The sequence below is a fragment of the Zalophus californianus genome, chromosome 15, assembly GCF_009762305.2.
Source record: "Zalophus californianus isolate mZalCal1 chromosome 15, mZalCal1.pri.v2, whole genome shotgun sequence".
Lineage (NCBI taxonomy): Eukaryota > Metazoa > Chordata > Mammalia > Carnivora > Otariidae > Zalophus > Zalophus californianus.
Window position 1 is genome coordinate 71,863,031 of NC_045609.1, and position 7,904 is coordinate 71,870,934.

Below are 7,904 nucleotides of genomic sequence, written 5' to 3' on the forward strand. Positions count from 1 at the left end.
TATAACAAATGAGAACAAATGAAAAGTTAAAATGAAAAAGTATTGCAAAACATAAGATTGGACATAAAATTAATCATATGAGGAGCTCATATGAACTATATATATATTTCAAGTGTGTGTGTGTTAACAGAAGATCATATATCCTATGAAACATACCCCCGTTAGAAAATAGGCAGAGAATGTGAGCATACAGCTCATAAAAGAAAGCAATGAGAAGATGCTCACTTCACTAAATCAAATGCAAATCCATCCATTCAGCTATTTACTGAGCATTTCTTATGTCGCTAGGTCCAGTGATGAACACATCAGACAAGGTCCTTGCTATAGAGCTTGCATTGTACTTGAAAGGAGAGATAAGAATGAATAAATAAACCAAAAGGGTAATTGCTGAAACAAGGTAAATAAGAGTAAAGGCCTCCCACTGAATTATGAAAGTATGAGAAAATGAAAAAATAAAGCTAATATTATCACGCTGTACTTTACGAATGTTGAGAATTAAACTTTTCTTTGTAAGAAAACTTACCAAAAGTATTTGAACAGTGCCTGCTTCCTCCTCATCATAAAATTTGTAATAGCAAGTATTTTTCTCAAAGGCAAATCATCTTTTGCCTTTCTAAGGTTGGATCAGCTTCCAAAATTTTCATCCGTGTTTTCAATGCTGTGCTCTATCTCCCACGGTTTCCTTAATGTGAAGCTTTTTTCCATCATCACTTCTTCTGGGACATCAGCCTTCTCATCACAGCTACTTCCTCATGGACTTCAAGTCACCCTCCATCAGTGTCCCTGGGTACACATCGAGTCTATCAGATAACAACAGCATTCCCAAGGCCAGCTCTCACTCCACCTACATTCAACTCAAATGTCACTTCCAGTGTGTACATGTTTCATTTCTTTGCTGGACTTCCTGTCTTGATGGCCAAATCCCTCTTTTGGTTATCCGACAAGAAGTCACCACAACTACACACTTTGCTGTCTGTGTACAATCAATCACACACAGCGACCAGTCACCAACAGACTTTAGAAGAAGTGACATTTATTGGTCACTGATCATGGGACACATCTGTTATTACACAGTGATTTGTGGACTGAAGAGCTAACAGTGAAGTTTGTACTTAGATGATTATAGTCAATAATCCCTGCAGCTGAAATTAGAACAGTGTTCTTGAGGGAGTGGTGTTATTGAAACTGTTGGAACTGAAGCTGGGCACGTCAGAATTATTTGGAGCAAGAACTGCCTGCATATGTATAGGGATTTAAAAAAAAAAAGGAATAGATAAATGGAAGGATACGACAAACCCTAATAACTGCATAGAGTTGAATATGGGGGATAGGGAAGGATTCGTATTTATTTACCCTATATATTTTTTTTACTGTTTGGAATTTTACAATATTACAAGTTTTTCAAGTAAACTGAAGTGAGAAAAGGATTACTTGTGTTTCCCACAATCTCATTGCTTGCTGTGTGTGCATCCTGAAAAATGTAAGCAGAAGGGTAATGAAGAGTAATATGAGAAACAGGATTGAATATAGAAATATTTGTGGGAGGGGGAAAAAAGCCTATACTGGTTATTTTAGACTCTGTGAAGAGAAATCATGCAAACGAGAGTAAACCTGTCACAAGGTTTATTATTTTGTCTAGAACACACCAACCTTGTACCAGCTGACCTCACACCATCACTTAATCACAGAATGATCATGAGCAAGTTACTTCCTCTCCACTGACATTGTTTCCTCATCTGTTAAACCAGATATTATTACCTCACGGAATCATTGTATAACATTAGAAAAGCACTTAGCCCAGTGACTCACAACCAGTGAATACTCCAATGACTCCATGGAGTCATTCGTGCCATGGAGAACATGGACCTTTCTGCCCGTGAAGAGAGGTCTGTCTTCAGATAGAGACTCAAAGACAGTTGATGTGTTTTTCCTACGTGGGGAACTCAACCCAAAGACTTCGGTTCTGAGCCATTTGAAGATTATGCAGTTTGGAATACACAGGGGAAAATCTGCTTGTTTAGCTTTACTTCAAAATAATAATTTGTTATTGACACCCTGGGACTTTATTTTTTTAGGGTGAAACCCATCCCTATAAACCAACTCGTTTATTTAAAAATAAATTTTCGTACATTTAAAAATACACAGAGTTTTAATAGGACTGAGAAAATTATTTAGAACACTTTTATCTCACCAAAGGCAACCTTGTTAGTGTAAATAACGTTGTGCAACTCCATTCTCTAGCTAATTCAATTGTTTTTTGAACTCCTAACTGGGTAAGAAATTACCCAGACTTAAAAGAATCTTAAGGGGGGGAAAATTGGATATTCATCCCCTTTTTTTTTCTTAATGAATATGCCACAAAAATATTTGAAATACTCTTTATGTATATAAAACCTCATTTAGAATATTTTTAAAATTTGTTTAAATGGAGGTTTATTTAAAAAATCATGGGTTATCCAACATACAGTCATTGTGCTATTTTACAGATTCATGACCTTGAACTTAACAGCTTTCCAAAAAATAAATTGCTCTTTATTACGTGATTTTTTTTTCATGACACAGGGAGTACATCTAGACATTGAGGATATTTTGTGCTCAATTCTTATCTTGTCAGCTGTTAAGGAATCAAGGAACTTGGATGACCGGCATGATAAGCAAATGTATCTCCAAACTCCCACAGTCTGAAATTGCCTGTCCATCTAGAGAGCAAGCCTCATTGGCATCCAGTGACGTGTCAGTGCGGCTGATTGCTGTCCAGGAGGGCAGTGAGCCCCTCAAAGTAAATCAACAGATTGCTTCAAATCAGTTTTTCAATCATCAGGTTTTAGTGAAACTAAGATAAGACATCAATTTTTCACAGGAACGCACACTGTACTTCATTTTGCTCTTTGCCAAAGCACTTTAAGTGACCTCTTTTATGTTCAGGTAGGGTTTCACTTTTAGCTTAAAGACATTTCCCATGACCTTCAAACCATGCTTATGCCTTAGCACTTTATAATATTCATTAATGTGAAAAAAAAATTCTCATCCTAGTTTCACTAACACCTGATGATTTTAAAACTGATTTGAAACAATCCTGTTTCTTTATCTTGAGGGGCTTCTCCCCTTCTTGAACACAAATCAGCAGCACTGCCACATCACTGGATTCTGACGAGGGCTTACTCCCAGTGCCAAAAGACAAGGTTCAGCTTGCCAAATTTGGGAAATATATCTCCTTGTCATTTCAGTTATTCGAGTTCCTTGATATAGATCTATCTAGATCTAGGTATGGTTTAGTTATAATAACTATGGATATATCACTATCTATATGTGTGTGTGTGTATGTATGGATATATATGTATAATATAAATAAATATATATATACATATATATAATTGTGGCCTACATACATAACCTAGTGTGTATCATTTGTGGGTGTGTATATTGGGCCAGTTGTAGTGTCCCCTTTTTTGACCCCAAACTCAAGTTCCAGGCAAGCTTAGAGCACAACTTTAATAAGTAGTTAAGTTAAACTTTGCAAATTACAATTTAAATCTATGCCCCGCATATTTTAATTTCATTTTATTGCTAAGAGAAACTGCTAGACATTATCACTGTGTCTGTTGTTTGTTCTTCCTCTTATTGAAGAAAACACTGATTTGCCCTTAGAGTGGAAAGGTCAAGTTCCACAATCCTGCCAACACAAGAGAGCATTCATTGACCCTAATATTTTTAAGATTTTAATTTGAAAAGCATCATCTCGTTAAATAACAGCTACCTCTTTAAATTCAACTAGTTCTATATTAGGCATTTCGTTGGAAACGGCAGCACAACCGAGTCCCTTATTAGAACAAGAAAGATAAGGAGGGTAAATATTTGAAGTGTAGTTTATCTCCCCATTCCTGGAGAGGGGAAAAAAAACAATAGCTTACCCAAGTTCAGGAAGCTGACATGACCTAAGAATCCAAGCATTGCAAGGGATCTAACGAGGCTGTTTACTCTGTGCCCCCAGTCTTTGGGCAGCAACACACCTAAGTCAGCCTTGCAGGGAAGCAAGTAGAAAAGACAGCTGCTTTTATTTGTTTAACTTCCTGGAGGAAGAAAAAATAATCACCCACGTGGCCCAGAACCTTATTTGGTTTACTTGCACCTTGCTATTACAAACTGTAAGATATTCTTGGGTGTTTCGCTGTGGTTCAGAGTGGTAGGTGAGAGGTACAACACCAAAGTTATTTTGATAATTTGTGTTAATAAAGTGCCTCTGTCAGATTTTATCGTAATGAATGAGGTGATAGAAAAGTTGCATTTTAGTCACTCATGAGATCTAAAAACAAGGGTCTAGCCTGTTTTAAAATGCAATTCTGCAACCTTTATGGGTAGTACATTCTATTATTTAACAACCTTGCAAGGAGAGGATTCCTTGTGTCTAAGTACCTTGCTCTGCATTATAAAGCATTCCACTTGTTTGTTGCTCAATGAACATATATACTAGCTCTTCATACCCTTAACCTTCTCCTTTCAAAGTTAATCATTTCATATTTTAGCATTGTCTTCAAATCAATACTAATTCCCCACATATATGCCTCCTAGGTTCTCTTCCTCAGCCTTCTGTTTTCTGTCAGACCTCTCTGAGCCATTCACGGCCACCTGAAGCCATAAGTCAAGAATTAAGCAGGGCATTCTATGAAAAGAACAGCTAATAGTAGAGATTAGGCATACTTCCAGAACATCACATGAGGAGTTCTGAGGACCCTCTCTCCATTGAACGACCGTAACTGGTAAAAATTGTTTATAAATAACCATCTAAAATTCCTATAAATTGTTCCAAGGGCATAGAGCAAATGAAGAAACACTTATACAAGAAAATCTAAATCTAGGTAAAAAGCTTGAGAATCTGTGACACTAGAGCCATGACCCACTCCCGCCCCCCTCCCCAGATCAGTATGACAGAACCTCCACCCCAGTGGGTGTGACCAAGAAGTTCAGACTCCCTCTTCCCTGGTTCCCAGGAGAGGGCTGCAGAGGATCCCCCAGGAAGGCAGGCTGCCAATATTCTCATCTCCCCCACCTGGGTGTTGAAAAAGCTAAATTCCAGGTGCATGCAAGAAATCAGGGTCTCCCTTCCTTCACCCATGGCCACTCCTACAGTGGAGGCTCTACTCTAGGCATGGCAAGCCAAGAATACTGGGACCCTGGACTCTCTCAGCCCACCTCACTTAGGGCAGAGGTTCCACGCCAGATGCAAACCAGAAAGACCAGAGGCTATCACCCCACCCAGTGCCCTCCTCACAAAGCCCGGGTGTCACTCCCCCAAAGCAGGCCTCTATCCCCACTCCCATCTCCAGAACAGTGATACAGAGCAGCAGAAATGAAAGGGGGAACATTACCACCAATCTTACAGAAGTACAAAGGATTACAAATGAAAAATATTAATAACTTTAATAAAATGAGCATATTCCCACAAAGACATTGACTGAAACTGACTCAAGAAGAAATAGAAAACATTCAAAGATCTATACAAGTTAATAGATTGAATTAGTAATTTAAAAACTTCCCACAAAAATATTCCCAAGAACAGATAGCTTCACTGGTAAATTCTGCTAAGTGTTTCAAGATGAATACTAATTCTTCACAAAACTCTTCCAAAAAGTAGCAAAACACTCCCCAACTCATTCTATGAGGCTGGTACCCAAACAAGAGAAACACGTCACAAGAAAACTACAAACCAGTATCTCTTATGAATACAGATGTACAAATCCTCAACAAAATAAATCTAACTGGAAAAAAAAATCTAACACACTGAATTTAGCAACATATAAAAAGAATGGCATATTAACATAACAATAAAAAATTAAAAAAACAAAAGAATGGCATGCCATGACTGTTGTATAATAAAGAATTTGCCTGGACATTGCCTAAGGTTCCTGGCATGGAGCTTCTAAAACCCTTGGAATCTCCTGAGTGATGAAGTGTCTTTGTTGTTTAGGAGCCTCTTGGGTCATGTCTAAGTTTATGCTAAGGATGACTCCTGGTGAGCCCCTGGGTAGCTTCAGGATGGGGGCTGATCACAGTTTGAAGGACTAGCCATGTGATTAGAGGGTTGAAGCTTTGAGCTACATGACATCAATCTGATTTCCTGACCTCCGAGGAGGAGAAGGCAGGGCTGGAGCTAGAGTTCAAGCACATGGTCAATGTTCAGTAAATCATGCCTATGTAATGTAATCCTAATAAAAACTCTGGACACAACTGGTGGAGTCTCCTAGTTGGTGAACACATCAATGTGCCAAGAGGGTGAGAGACGCTGATTCCATGGGGAGAAGGCAAAGAAGCCCTATGTTTGGGATCCTCCCAGACCTCACCCTACATGTCTCTTCATTCAGATATTTTCCTGAGGTCTGTGAATTGTTCTGGTGAACTCATGGAGTTCATGGGAAACTCCCAGGCTTGTAGCAAGTCGATCTGACATGAGATCAGTCTTGTTGTGGACCTTTACTAATGCTTTACTAAAGCTTTAACTTGTGGGCTCTATACTAACTCTATTTGGTTGACAGTTTTTGTCTTTGAGCACTTTGAATATGTTATTCTCCTTGCCTCTGGCCTCTATCTTTTCTGCTAAGCTTATTGGGATTCTCTTGCATGTAACACATTATTTTTCTCTTACTGCTTTCAAGATTTTTCTGTCATCTTTGACTTTCATAATTTTTACCATGATGTATCTATTCATACACCTCTGTTTCTATCCTATTTTGAGCTTAATCTCTTGGATGTGCAGGATATTATTTTTCAACAAATTTGGGACATTTTTTATTTCTTTGATAATTTTTCTGTTCCTTTCTCTCTCTTCTCTTTCCAGTTATCCTGTTGATGTGCTTGACGGTGTCCCCATTTCCCTGAGGTCCTGTTCATTTCTATTCATTCCTTTTGCTCTCTGTTCTTCTGCTGGCATCATTTCTATTGATTTATCTTCAAGTTCACTAACTTCTTTCTTCTGCTAGTTCAAATATGCTGTCGAGCCTCTGGCAAATTTAATGGACTTGATTTTTTACAGCAGTTTTAGGTTTACAGCAAAATTGAGCAGAAAGTACAGAGATTTCCCATATATCTGCTACCCCTCACACACATGCACAGCCTTCCCCACTAACAATATCCTACACTAGAGTGGTACATTTGTTATAATTGATGAATCTGCATTGATACATCATTATTACCCAAAGCCCATATCTTCCACTAGGCTTCACTCTTGCTGTTATATATTCTATAGTTTGACAAATGTATAGTGATACGTATCCACCATTATAGTATCATATAGAATAGTTTCACTGCCCTAAAAAATCCTCTGCCTATTCACCCTTCCATCCCACCTATCCCTTGATATCTACAGATTTTTTCCCCATCTCCATGGTTTTCCCTTTTCTAGAATGTCATATGGTTGGAATCAGAATATGTAGCCTTTCCAGCTAGGTTTCTTTCTCCCAAATAGGTAGTATGCATTTAAGATTCCACCACATCGTTTCATGGCTTGACACCTCATTTCTTTTAGGGCCAAATAATATTCCATTATCTAGATGTATCGCAGTTTATTTATCCATTCATCTAACTGGAAGGACATCCTGGTTGCTTCCAAGTTCTGGCAACTATGAATAAAGCTACTATATAAACATCTGTGTGCAGACTTTTGTGTGGACATAAGGTTTCAACTCATTTGGGTAAATACCAAGGAGTACAATTGCTGGATGTGATAAAACACACACACACACACACACACACACACACACACACACACACACACACACATATGGTTAGTTTTCTAAGAAATTGCCAAACTGTCTTCCAAAGTGGCTGTACCACTTTGCAGTCCCACCAGCTATGAATGAGAGTTCCTGTGGCTCCATGTCTCCATCACCATTTGGTGTTGGCATGCTAGA